The 14,262-nt window shown below is 43.8% G+C and overlaps 1 protein-coding gene and 1 pseudogene across 8 annotated transcripts in view; one reads left to right on the forward strand and one right to left on the reverse strand.

Annotated features, from left to right (window-relative positions):
* Nucleotides 1-14,262, reverse strand: part of Med15 (mediator complex subunit 15) — a 72,427-nt gene that overhangs the window by 53,250 nt on the left and 4,915 nt on the right. The window lies entirely within an intron of this gene.
* On the forward strand, nucleotides 8,499-8,979 carry LOC110329582 (annotated as a pseudogene).

A 14,262-nucleotide genomic window follows, 5' to 3' on the forward strand; every position in this document is an offset into this window, starting at 1 on the left:
AGATAAAAGAAATAAAGCAGAGGGGGCTGGAGAGATGGCTCAGTCGTTAAGAGCACTGACTGCTCTTCCAGAAGTCCAGAGTTCGATTCCCAGCAACCACATGGTGGCTCACAACCATCAGTAATGAGATCTGGTGCCCTTTTCTGGTGTGTCTGAAGACAGCTACAGTGTACTTATATACAATAAATAAATCTGAAAGAAAGAAAGAAAGAAAGAAAGAGAGAGCGAGCTGTATGTGTCTGAGGAAGACACCTGATATTGACTTGCACTCTGTTATAGTTTGTATATGCTCAGCCCAGAGAGTGCTCATTGTGGGTGAGGGTTTTAAGACCCTCATTCTAGCTGCCAGGAAGTCAGTATTCTGTTAGCAGTCTTCAGATAAAGATGTAGACCTCTCAACTCCTCCTGTACCATGCTTGCCTGACTGCCACCAGGTTTCCACCCTGACAATAATGGACTGACCCTCTGAACCTGTAAGCCAGCTCCAATTAAATGTTCTTGTAAGAGTTGCCTTGGTCATGGTATCTGTTCACAGCAGTAAAACCCTAAGATACAGCCTCTACACCTACACACCTACACACCTACACACACACACACACACTTCCCGAGACAGTGTCTTGCTATGTACCCCTGGCTAGCTTGGAACTATGTCCACTATGTTGACCACATTGGGTTCAAACTCAGAGATCTGTCTGTCTGCCTCTGCCTCCCAAGCATTGGGATTTAAGGTGTATACCACCATGCCTAATAAATTTACTAATTTCTTTGTTTTTGTTTTTGTTTTTTGAGAGAGCCTCACCACATATAGCCTTGGTGGTCCTGCAACTCACCTGAAGAGCAGACTGGCTTCAAACTCAGAGATCTGCCTGACTTTGCCTCCTCAGTGCTGAGACTAAAGACATCTAAGTCCAGCCACAAAAAATGTTAAGTCATTAAAAATTAAATTGCGAGCCGGGAGTGGTGGCGCATGCCTTTAATGCCAGCGCTCGGGAGGCAGAGGCAGGCAGATTTCTGAGTTCGAGGCTAGACTGGTCTACAGAGTGAGTTCCAGGACAGCCAAGGCTACACAAAGAAAACCTGTCTCGAAAAACCAAAGAAGCCGGGTGGTGGTGGCCCACGCCTTTAATCCCAGCACTTGGGAGGCAGAGGCAGGCGGATCTCTGAGTTCGAGGCCAGTCTGGTCTACAAAGTGAGTTCCAGGACAGTCAGGGATACACAGAGAAACTCTGTCTCAAAAACCCAAAATGAATAAATGAATAAATAAATAAATAAAACTGCCTGCTGTGATGGCTTGATTAAAAATGGCCCCCATAGGCTCCTATAGTTGAATGCTTGGTTAGAGACAATGGCACTATTTGTGTGGGACTAGAAGGTGTGGCCTTGTTGGAGGAAGTATATCACTAGGGGTAAGCTTTGGGGTTTCAAAATCTTCAGCCAAGCCAAGTGTCTTCTCTCTTCCTGTTATCTGAGGATCCAGATGAAGACCTCCGAGCTACTTGTTCAGCAACATCTCTGCCTGTGTACCTCCATGCTCCCATGATGATAATGTAAACCAGATGATGAAACTGTAAACCAGTTCCAAGTAAATGATATCCCTCTTTTAAGAGATGCTTCGGTCATGGTGCATCTTCACAGCAATAAAATAATGACTTAAGACACCTGCTCACCTAAAGTCCCCAGAATGTTGCACTTCCACACTTTTGGCTCTGAGCAGCACCATAGCAATTAAGGAAAATGAGTGTCTGACATAACGGCCAAAAAAGCAGGCAGGAAAAAGGGAAGCAGGAAGATTCTGGCTGGTCCCTTTTGAGAAAGATTGGTGTGATGTGACAGCTCCAGCAATGTTCAGTATTAAACACTGAAAACAGTAGTCACAAGGGCTCAAGAAGGCAAAATTGCATCTGATTACCACAAAGGTCATATGCTTAAAGTGAGCCTTGCTGATCTACATTTCAACAAAGTTGCATTTAGAAAATTCAAGCTACTTACTGAGGATGTTCAGGGTAATGGATCTTACCCAGGACAAAATGTGTTCCATGATTTTTTTTTTAAAGATCTATTTATTATATGTAAGTACACTGTAGCTGACTTCAGACACTCCAGAAGAGGGCGTCAGATCTTGTTAAGGATGGTTATGAGTCACCATGTGTTTGCTGGGATTTGAACTCTGCACCTTTGGAAGAGCAGTCAGGTGGTTCTTACCCACTGAGCCATCTCACCAGCCCCCGTGTTCCATGATTTAAAAGGGGAGACCATGATTAAAGCTCATGTTGCTGTAAAGGGAAGAGATGGTTATTTGTCCATCTCTTCTACGCTGGTTTTACTACCAAAATATGTGCTAATAACCAGATAAGCAAGACCTTCCCGAAGGTCCACCAGAGCTAGAAGACAGAAATCATGACCTGAGAGGCAGACACATGACTTGAAAGAAGTGGTAAGTTGAATCCTAAAACTGGGAAAGACAGAAAAGACTTGTTGGTCTTTACCCTCTTCAGGTGTCTTCATTGGAAGAGAGCCTAAGAGTAAACATGAAGCAGAGCAGGCCTGATCTGGGAGAGAGCTCCACTGTTGCAGGTGGAGGCTCTGGCAGAGCTGCTGGAGAAGAGATACGTGCAGCGGGAGTTGAATGAGCTGACAGGTAAAACTACCAGTCTTAGAATCTGTTTAAAATCCAGATTTTTAATAATGATAAATAAGGTTATATGTGGGGGTGTGGGTGGGGGGAAGACACTAAATAATGAAAGATGAATGTGGGGCTCACCTTATCACTTCAGTCCTCTGACTAGCAGCTGATTTCAAGGAGTTTTAGGTCAGTCTGCCCCACAGAGTGAGTTCCAGGTCCACCTGGACTAGCGACTGAGATACTGTCATTAATAATAATAATAAATTAGCAAGGTTTGCTAGCTCACAGCTGTGATATAAAGCAGCTAAGGCAGGAAGATCAAGTAAGTTTGAGAGCAGCCAGCCAGGGTTACAGAATGAGAACTTGTCTCAAAAAGTGCGGTGGGATGCTGCCTAGCCTGGGGATGCTGTAACACTTTAAACACAGCATTCAGGAGGTAGAAGCTGAGACTTCACAGTTCTAGGTCTGTCATAGTGTGGAAAAGGGAGTGTGGTGGTTTGAATATCCTCGGCCCAGGGAGTGGGCCTTTTAGAAGGTGTGGCCTTGTTGGAGGAAATGTGTCACTCTGAGGGTGGGCAATGAGATCCTCATCCTAGTTGCCTGGAAACTATTCTTCTTCTTCTTCTTCTTTTTGGGGGGTGGGGGGGGGAGACAGGGTTTCTCTGTATAGCCCTGGCTGTCCTGGAACTCACTTTGTAGACCAGGCTGGCCTCAAACTCAGAAATCCACCTGCCTCTGCCTCCCGAGTGCTGGGATTAAAGGTGTGCTCCACCACGCCTGGCTACTATTCTTCTTCTAGCAGTCTTCAGATGAAGATGTAGAACCCTCAGCTTCTTCTGCGCCATGCCTGCCTGGACGCTGCCATCCACCATGATGTTAATGGACTGAACCTCTGAACCTGTAACTGAGCCCTAATTTATAAGAGTTGTCTTGGTAATGGTGTCTCTTCACAGCAATGGAAATTCTAAGACAGATGATACGGGGTAGGATGTAGAGAGATGACTCTATGGCACTTGGTGCTCTTAGAGAGGACCCACGTTCATTTTCCAGCACCCACATGGTGGTTCACAACTCTAAAGTTACTCCAGTTCCAGGGATCTGATGCCCTCTTCTGACTACCACATGTGCCACAAGCGAGTGCCATGTGGTACACACACACACACACACACACAGACAAAGCACTCATATACATAAAACAATTATTTTTAAAAAGAGAAAATGCACATAATGTAGCATGGAAACAGAAAACTCCTGGGGCTGGAGCAATGGCACAGAGGTTAAAACTTTGTACTGCTCTTTCAGAAGAGTTCAATTCCCAGCCCCTGTGCTCGGTGGCTTACAACTACCTGCAACTACAGCTCCAGATCTCACATCCTCTTCTGGCCTCAGGCACCTACACATACAACACCCTGATACACAATTTAAAATGAATCTTAAAATAAAAAGCTTCTTAAGGCTTAAAGCTAGTTCAATACCTTGGAAATTTGCTTGCTCATAGTGATGTAAGTTAAAATGTCTTTTGGTTCTTTTTTTATTTATTTATTTTGATTTTTCAAGACAGGGTTTCTCTGTGTAGCCCTGGCTGTCCTGGAGCTTACTTTGTAGACCAGGCTGGCCTCGAACTCAGAAATCCACCTGCCTCTGCCTCCCAAGTGCTAGGATTAAAGGCGTGCGCCACCACGCCCGGCTCGTCTTTTGGTTCTTAAGAAGTGTATGTGTCACAGTTACTCAATGAACAGCAAGCACTGTTGAGAAAAATCTGATTGATTTTTCTTGTGGTGCTCAGGATGGAACCCAGGGTTGTACATGCTAGGCAGGCTCTGTTCCCTGCTGATTCACATTTCTAACCCTTCCTATGTCAGCTAAAAGACACGAAGCTTCTTTTCTATCAGCAAACCATGCATTCTTCAGGTCACAAAGCTGAAGTTGGTAGGGACTTGAAGGTAGGCAAGGCCAACATCTATATATAGCTGCAAGGTGCCTTCTAGCTGCAGTTCCAATGTGTCACTTCACCCCACATGGAGAGGTCTGTCTGTCCTTCCCATGCAGGCCTGGCTCTCATCTCATCTTCTGACCTCATCAGGCTCTTTAGAGCAGCAGCGTCCCACATCACTGCCCACCGCCTAATGACACAACAGCCAATTCACTGTCTCAGTGTCTAGGTGGTTTCACCTTAGGAGATTGCAATTGTTTGGCCACCAAAGCAAACACCTGGACTGTAGACTTCACAGGCAGCTGAGGTACATCTGCCAATCTATACTACAGCTTCTTCCTTTCATTAGCAAGCAAACGTGTGGTTTTCAAACATTAGCAGGTTCCTCGACTTTCGATTCAGTCATTCATGTGTGTATATGAGCACATATGTGTAGTACATCTGCACACACACAGAGGTCAGAAAGAGTGTTCACTATTCAGAGCTGGAATTACAGGAGTGTTTGTAAAATACCCAGCTTGCTGCATGGGTGCTGGGATTGAAAATTCAGTAAGTACTCCCAACTACTGAGGCATCTCTCCAGGCCCAGGTTTACAAAAATAATATATTTCAGAATTTATTCATTTATATACAGGAATGGACATTTTGGACTTGAAGAGAGCAGAGACTTGCACATTTTCTCTTCACACTTCTCTCAGCTGCTCAACTGAACTCTCCTTCTGCTCCCAGGAATGCCAGTGACTGAGGTCAATGTGGGTTAGTCTGAAGAGCCCGTCCCCTTCAAACTCTGAGTTGCCTCAAATGACATGAGCCTCGGGTATTTTCAACCTGTTGGTTTAACCTCAATAAGAAAACGGAAGTGGTGATGTAGGCCTTTAGTTCCAACACTGGAAGGCCGACACGCCTCTGTGAGTTCATGGTCTACATACTAAATTCCAGGACAGCCAGAGACACGTAGTGAGACACAGCTTCAAACAAAAATGAACAAAAAAGGAACCAAGAGCTGGAAAGACCTTTTGATGACCAACCTGATGTTAGCCTGGGGCTCCCGCACATCTCAACAGTCATCAAGCAAAATCACACAACACTCTGCCTACATGGTCTTGTGGTACTGGAGCAGGGAGCCCTATCTTCAGAGATCAGCACTCACAGTTAAAATCACATGGCATCCTGGGTTTAAGTTAAAGTAGTCCAGAAGGGAATCGAAAATGCATGTGAAAGAACACTGGCCATACACTGTTACCTCTCAAAGGAAATAGGAAAAAATTCCTATTATCTCCACTTCTAGAAATGTTCAACAATCCATAGAAGAACTCTTCCCCAAAAGAGCATTAAATGGTGTTTTTTTTTTCTTTCTTTCTTTTTTTTTTTTTTGGTTTTTCGNNANNGGGTTTCTCTGTATAGTCCTGGCTGTCCTGGAACTCACTCTGTAGACCAGGCTGGCCTCGAACTCAGAAATTCGCCTGCCTCTGCCTCCCAAGTGCTGGGATTAAAGGCGTGTTTTTCTTAAGCAAGTGGGAGAGCTATGCATGGTCTATGCCCCCTTGCGAATGGAAGCTGTGGGCATACAGGGACCAGCCAGAACCAACTGAGGCAGAGAAAACAGTCTCAGGCAGGAAAAAAAAAACCTACAGCTCAGAACTGGACTCAGAAAAGTATGTGTGTATACATCTACCAACAAAATAGACATAGCATATAGGTCTAGGAGAAATATTTCCTTATGTCAATAATGACCACAACTGGGCAAAGAGATTACAGAAACACTTTCCTGTTTTCAATCCCCTATAATGTTATCTGGTAAGGAATGAAGTGCTACACCCAAAATTCTGGCTATACTGACCAAGACAGGAGAAAGAGGCAGGGTTGAAGCTGCTGTCCCAGAGTTACTTCTTTGAGGCCAAGGGCTCAAAGTCTGATTCCCCCCAACCTACGGTCCTTCTCTGAGAAAATAAGCAGAGGAGATTCATTAAGGACAGAGATGAGCTTCTGAGGTAGTATATGTAGTAGGTACCTGAGAGGTGATTAAGCCTTGGCCCCTACTTCCTTCTTTTCTGGTCTCTAAATTAGGTATTTGTTTTGCTTACCAAACAGAACCACCTTAAGTGATCCCTCTTTGGTCATAATAGTCTTTATTCTTTTTTAATGAAAAACAAAATCTTACTGTGTATGTGTATTTGTGTGTGTAGGGGGGGGGGAGAGGCTGACAGAGATAGAGAAAGAGAAATATGGGAAGTATGGAGGTTAGAGGAAAACTTTGTAGACTTGATTCTTCCTTTCTCCTTTGAGTTCCAGGACAAAGCCTGAACCATTCACCCGGCTTTTTAAAAACCATTGGGTCGGGCTGGTGAGATGGCTCAGTGGGTAAGAGCACCCGACTGCTCTTCTGAAGGTCCGGAGTTCAAATCCCAGCAACCACATGGTGGCTCATAACCATCCATAACAAGATCTGACGCCCTCTTCTGGAGTGTCTGAAGACAGCTACAGTGTACTTACATATAATAAATAAATAAATCTTTAAAAAAAAAAAACAAAAACCATTGGGTCTACTTATACAGCAGGCCCATCCTATGGCCCTTTCAGAAGTGTGCTATTCCAAGCTACTGTTGGGACATTTCTCCTTGAAAGTACTGGTACTGATACCCACAACCCAGATCATCTCGCACTCATCTCTCAGAATCAGTACAGTGTAAGGCTTTCTCTATAAAGGTGGATATTTGCCTTCTGCTGTAGTGGGTTGGTCTGGTGTGGCTATATGTTCAAATGCTAAATTCTGTACCCCAAGATCTGGTTGCTCCAAAATGAAGAGATTCTCACATAGATCAGCTTTTGTTGTGTATACTCTGTCCCCCAAGTTACCCCTAATTAATTAATTAAGATGCTTATGGCCTGGGCTGGACAGAAGAAAGGGGACAGGGCAAAGTTCCCAGGCTTGGGGTCTCAGGCAGGGACAAGGAGGAGGAGAGAGGACACATGGGAAGGAGGAAGAAGCCACCCTGGGATAGGCGGATTGTTAGCACTATAAAGGCCAGCATATTGGAGTAGGAGCAGCCCAGGTGGAACATGGCAAATGATACTTCCTTATTTACAAGGAAGTAGACAAAATAGCATAGAGGGTTGATACTGGCCCAAATATGGTGCTTAAAGGCTTATTATAAGTATAAAGGTTTTGTGTCTTTTATTTGGGAACTAAATGATCAAAGGTGGGGTAGAACCCTCCAAATAATATTTACCATTACTGTGCCTTCCTTCTTTCCTCTGTGTGCTCATGTATGCAACCACACTCACACATGCACAGGTATACAGTCACCAAATCCAACCTCTCCTTTCTTCATAGGATTTCTCCTGAAACCATTCTGTCTAGTCCTACTGTCACAGTCCCAGAGAGGATCTCACATTTAAAAGTACAGCTTGTAATTAATTAAGGTTGATGCTTTGAAAACACCAAGTGCAAATGTCAGACAAGTACAATTTCCTGACACTGTTGTGAGGATATAAACTTAGGAAACTGTTCAGGAGAATGTGCTACAGGCCACATCCTAATCCAGCCCTAACTCTTCCTACATGCAGAGCCCAGAAAGTAAAGTCACTACATCCACCTTGAAATAGGCTCCCAGTACCCACACAACAGTTTACAGCCACAATCACTCCAGTTCTGGTGAATCTGGCACCCTCTTCCAACTTCCATGGCGCACATACATACACACACAAAGACAAAACGCTCATACACATAACATAAAAATAAAGCTGAGCAGTGGTAATGCGCTCCTCCTCTAATCCCAGCACCAGGGAAGCAGAGACAGGCAATTCTGAGTTCAAGGCCAGCCTGGTCTATAGAGTGAGTTTCAGGGTACAGAGAAAAACCATGTCTGGAAAAAAAGAAAAAATTTTTTTAAAAAAGAAAAAGAAAGCTCTTTCCTTTTGTGGTGGATCGCAGCCGCCAAAATGAAGTTCAATCAGTTCGTGACGTCTGACCGAAGCAAAAACCGTAAATGGCATTTGAATGTGCCCTCTCACATTCGGAGGAAGGTCATGTCTTCCCCTCTTTCCAAAGAGCTAAGTCAGAAGTATAATGTTTGGTCTATGCCCATTTGAAAGGATGATGAAGTTCAGGTTGTTCAAGGACACTACAAAGGCCAGCAGATTGGCAAGGTGGTCCAAGTGTACAGGAAGAACTACGTCATCTATATTGAACAAGTCCAGCAAGAAAAGGCTAATGGCACAACTGTCCACGTGGGCATCCAACCCAGCAAGGTGGGTATCACCAGGCTAAAGCTGGACAAGGACTGCAAGATGATCCTGGAGAGGAAAACCAAGTCCTGACAAGTAGGAAAGGAGAAGGGCAAATCCAAGGAAGAAACAATTGAGAAGATGCAGGAGTAGAGACATCTCGTACATGGCTTTCATTAAAGACTGCTTAAGTAGTTAAGAAAGAAAGAAAGAAAGAAAGAAAGAAAGAAAGAAAGAAAGAAAGAAAGAAAGAAAGAAAGAAAGAGAAAGAAAGAAAAGAAAAAGAAGAAAAGAAAAGAAGTTTTAAGAGCAGAATAGAAGCCCAGCACAGTTGTAGATGCCTACAACCCCAGGACTCAATAGACTGGCCTTGGAGTATTTTAAATTTAAGTGCAGCCTGGGCTACACAGCAAGACCTTGTCTCAAAAAGAAAAACAAAAAGATTTGGGGGTGCGGCTTTGTTGGTAGCATCAGCCAGCACACTTACCTAGCCTGGGCTCCACTTCCACTATGCCATTCCTATACTCAGCAGGTGGAGGAGGCAGGAGGTTCAGAAGCTCTTGGCCAACCTGCTAAGGTGTATATTTTGAAAATAAATAAATAAATTTATTTTATGATGATAAAATAAATTATTCATCATGGGAAGTATCTTTAAAAGTAAAATAATGTAAAGAGAAAAAAGAGAAACTAATTGATAGTTGGAGCAAGCCCTTTTAATCCCTTTGGATCTCTGGGATTAGGTATCTATTTCCTTACCTATGTAACACATAATGAATTTACATTCTCCTTGATTATCTTCTTTTTTAAAGACAGGACCTAGTAGTTGTATAGCCAGGGCTGGCCTTGAAGTCCTGGAATTGCAGCAAGTCCTGGAATTGCTGACACACATTTCTCAATATGTATGGTGGAACACATTCTACAATGGAAGGATTTTTTTTTTTTTTTCCAAGACAAGATGTTTCTGGATAGACTTAGCTGTCCTGGAACTCACTCTGTAGACCAAGATGCCTTCAAACTCAGAGATCTGTCTGCCTCTGCCTCCCTAGTGCTGGGATTAAAGGTATGTGCCACCACCACAGGACTCTTTAAAAAAAAAAAGAAAAATTACTCTATATCCTGATAAGTTACAAGCCTGATCTACAGAGTAAGTTCCAGGATAGCAAGGGCTACACAGAGAACCCTGTCTTGGGGGGTGGGGGATGGAGGGAAAAGGTTTCACTCTAGAAGTTGGACATGACTCACAGGTTAAGAAAGCCTATTGCTTTTATATATATATATATATATATATATATATATATATATATATATATATATATGATTTATTTATTTGTTTATTATGTAAGTAAACTCTCACTGTCTTTACATACACTAGAGGAGGATTCCATTACAGATTATTGTGAGCCACCATGTGGTTACTGGGAATTGAACTCAGGACCTCTGGAAGAGCACTGCGCCATTTCTCCAGCCCAGGCATATTGCTCTTATAAAGGATTTAAATTTGATCCCAGCACCTATATCCAGCAGCTCACAACCACACGTGTAACTCCAGCTCCAGCAGATTCTGATCTCCAAGGGTACCTGTACTCATGTGCTTTCTTACACACACACACACACACACACACACACACACAAAATTTAAAACTAAAAATAAATCATAAAAAAATTAAAAAGCGGGGCTGGCGAGATGGCTCAGTGGTTAAGAGCGCTGACTGCTCTTCCGAAGGTCCTGAGTTCAAATCCCAGCAACCACATGTTGGCTCACAACGATCTGTAACGAAATCTGATGCCCTCTTCTGGTGTGACTGAATAAGGCTACAGAGAACTAACATATAATAAATAAATAAATCTTTAAAAAAAAATTAAAAAGCTCCACCCCATGATGTAGTAGTGAGTATCCTCATTTCACCAGGGTATGAACATGCTTGGATTATTTCTTTGGAAGAAATGAATAAGGAAGTGAACAATTTCATATTACTATTCTTGTTGCCAGAGAGATTCTAAGAAAATGGTTTCTTTTCATTTTATGTGTCCCAAGCTGATTTAGTTGGTTGGCCAATATTTTCATGGTTACTTCTGTCTTTACCCAAGCTAACTACCCAATAATAAGCCCCAGAACCACAACACCTCAACAGGCCCAAACCAGTGCTCACAAAACATATGTCAGACAGACTCAAGAATCCTGTGCAGTCTAACATTCTGCTAGATGGGAATGAACACTTATTCCATAAGCATTCATGCTGTTCCTACCCTACAAAGTTGAGACTAGTGGGAAACAAGCCTTCATGCAATCTCACATGAAATGCCTTCTCTTCACTGACTTTCCGGGACAGCAGAGGGCAGGACAGATGGCCCACTCTCCTGGAAGAAGAGCTGCCCAGTTCAGCCACAGGAAGGATGGGTCTTTTAGGTAGAACAAACTAGGCATTCAGCAATCAAGGAAAAAGTAGGGCAGGCAGGTGCAGGCACTTGAAGCAGGATGAACCCTCAACAGTTGAGTCTACAGGCAATGGACAGCCACTAAACACATCTGGGACATCAAAACAGCTGAGGAGAAAAGGTAGAGTTAAAAAAAAATAGGACACATGGGTCTTTGAACTGACCTGCTTGGCTCTGTGATTTTAGTTGCCCATTTGAAGCTCGGAAGGTTCATTAGAATTCCTTAAAACCGTCCCTTTGTGTATCTAACTGAACCTATTAGCCTAAAGAATGCTTAAATGGCTTCTTCCCAGCCAGTGACTGTAGTAGGTAGATAATAACATACCCACAGTCCCCAACCTCAGAATGGTTAACACCCATCTTCAACTAGCCACAGCCTTGGTCACCATCAGACAACAGCAGAAAGATCTCTGGTCAGAAAATGAGTAAGATTCTCAGCTTTGGGGGGGGGGGGGGGGTAGGGAACTTTCGGGATAGCATTTGAAATGTAAATTAAAAAAAAATAATAATAATAATAAAAAGATTCTCAGCTTTCCTTCCCACCACCACCACCACGAGCAGCTGCTAAGATGGCTAAAGTGGGGCAGAAAAAGTGGACCTTCCCCAACTGCAGCACTCGTATACCACCTGCGGTCTTCAGCAGAATCAGCACTCACTACTTGAGCACCTGAGAAAAGCCAAGGAGGCACCACTCATGGGGAAGCTGGAGGTGGTAAAGACCCTTCTGAGGGACATGATCATCCTGCCCAAGATGGTGGGCAGGATGGTGGATGTGTACAATGGCAAGATCTTCAACCAGGAGGAAATCAACCCAGAGATGACCTGGGCAAGTTTTCCATCATCTACCAGGACATGAAGCATGCCCAGCCAGGTATGGATGCCACCCACTCCTCCCACTTCGTTCCCCTAAAGGAGCAATGGGTAATAAGGAATGTCAGCAGTACTAGGTGGGTGGGTCACTTGCAAAAAGTTCATGTAGGACTCAGCCTATGACAAGAGGTCAAAGATCATCAGGAAAATAGGTGTGGTGACTGTAATCCCAACATTTGCAAGGCAGAGAAGGCAGGATCTGGAATTCAAGTCCAACCTGGGCTGCATGAGACTCTCAACCTGCTCCCCTACACACCACAAAAAGGGACTATGGAGACTTTCTAAAATAATACACTGGAAGCTCAGTAGCAGCAGACTTTTCTCTGAGATAGTGCCAGGCACAGGAGATTTGCCAGGAAGATACGGTGAGAGACATATGCATGGTACCTAAGCACAGGTACCAGCTACCTGGCAGAATGTAGGTTAGAATAAGTGGGTTATTGCAAGTTATGATCTAGTCAAAGAAGAGCATATCTATATGGCCAAGGTATCTGTAAATATAATTTGAGTGTGAGTCTTACTTTTGGTAGCACGGAGCTGAGATGTAGGACCAGACCTAACTTCTACATTTTGAGCTTCCCCTTACCCAGGTCCATGAACACAACCTTACTCTCCCAAATATTAAAAGGTAATTTGCCTCTAATATAGTATGATCCAATAAGCATCCATTTTTACTATGGAGATAACTAACTACCCAGAGCAATGACCTCTCCTAGGCCTGCTCCCTCATCTGACTACTGGAATATGTGCACTGTCCTGAGCACACTGGCTGCCCATGCCTATAACCTTAGCACCTCAAGACCAGACCAAGTAACTCCTTCTACTCAGTGCTGTATTGTCTCAAGACCAAAAATAAAATAAATGAATGAATTAATTAATTAAATGAATAAAATAAAGGAAAAGAAAAAGAGGTGTATGAAGACAACATGGATCAACTCAACACAGCTGGTGTGGTGCATGCACCTGGGAGATGAGGCAGGATGATCATGAATTCCTGGTCAACCTCTATTACCCAATACACTCAGGGCTAGCCTGGGCTACATGAGATCCTTGCCTTTTTTGAGACAGGGACTCTGTGGTGGTTTGAATATACTTGACCAACCGGGCGTGGTGGCACACGCCTTTAATCCCAGCACTCGGGAGGCAGAGGCAGGCGGATTTCTGAGTTCGAGGCCAGCCTGGTCCACAGAGTGAGTTCCAGGACAGCCAGGGCTACACAGAGAAACCCTGTCTCGAAAAACCAAAAAAACAAAAAAACAAAAAACAAAAAAAAACCAGTCAGTGTGAACCAATCCATCTTTTTCTACCTGCTCTCCTCCTCTGAGTTCCTTTAAATGTCACTGCATTCCACTCCCTGGGCTTAGGGATTCCACCTTCACCAACCCAAGCCATAGGATCTCCTATTCCTGCAAGAAAGAGTTTTCTGCCCAGTCCCCAGACCCTACAAAGCTCACATAGAAGTCTCTTCACTGTCCCTCCCAGCATCCTTGTGAGACAAACTAGACAAGTATCATTTCACAGATGCAGGACCTGATTAGAAAGGTCAGCAGTGCCCAAGGTCACAAAGCCAATGAGAAGGGTGAGATTCCAGAGTTTCACAACACAGAATGGTCACTGTAACAGGAAAGGTTGATCAGGAGGTCCAGGGAAATACTGCATCCTGTACTCTTCATGCTGCAGAGGACTGGAGTTCCCTAAGAAACTAAAAAGGGCTGAAATAAAGTGGGGTGACCCACTTTAAATGAAGGGACAGGGAAGGGTCTGAGTATCTGACACCAAAGCAGACACCTACATAAAGAAGAGCTGCTCGTGACAACGGTGAAGAGGGTCTTCAGTCACATTTTCTCAGTACCCTAAGTACTCAGTAAGAGTTGTTTTAAAGAGACAGCAGGGGCTAAAGGTACAGATCAGTAGCAGAGCATATGCTGAGCACAGGAAAGGCCCTGCTCTCAACCTCCAGCAAGTAAAAACAAAGAAAAAAAGTTAAAGTGGACCGGGCAGTGGTGGCACACAACTTTAGTCCCAGCACTTGGCAGGCGGATTTCTTTACTTTTCTTTTTTTTTTTTTTTAAGATTTATTTATTATGTGTAAGTACACTGTAGCTGTCTTCAGACACTCCAGTAGAGGGAGTCAGATCTTGTTATGGGTGGTTGTGAGCCACCATGTGGTTGC

The sequence above is a fragment of the Mus pahari genome, chromosome 12, assembly GCF_900095145.1.
Source record: "Mus pahari chromosome 12, PAHARI_EIJ_v1.1, whole genome shotgun sequence".
In the NCBI taxonomy this organism is placed as follows: domain Eukaryota; kingdom Metazoa; phylum Chordata; class Mammalia; order Rodentia; family Muridae; genus Mus; species Mus pahari.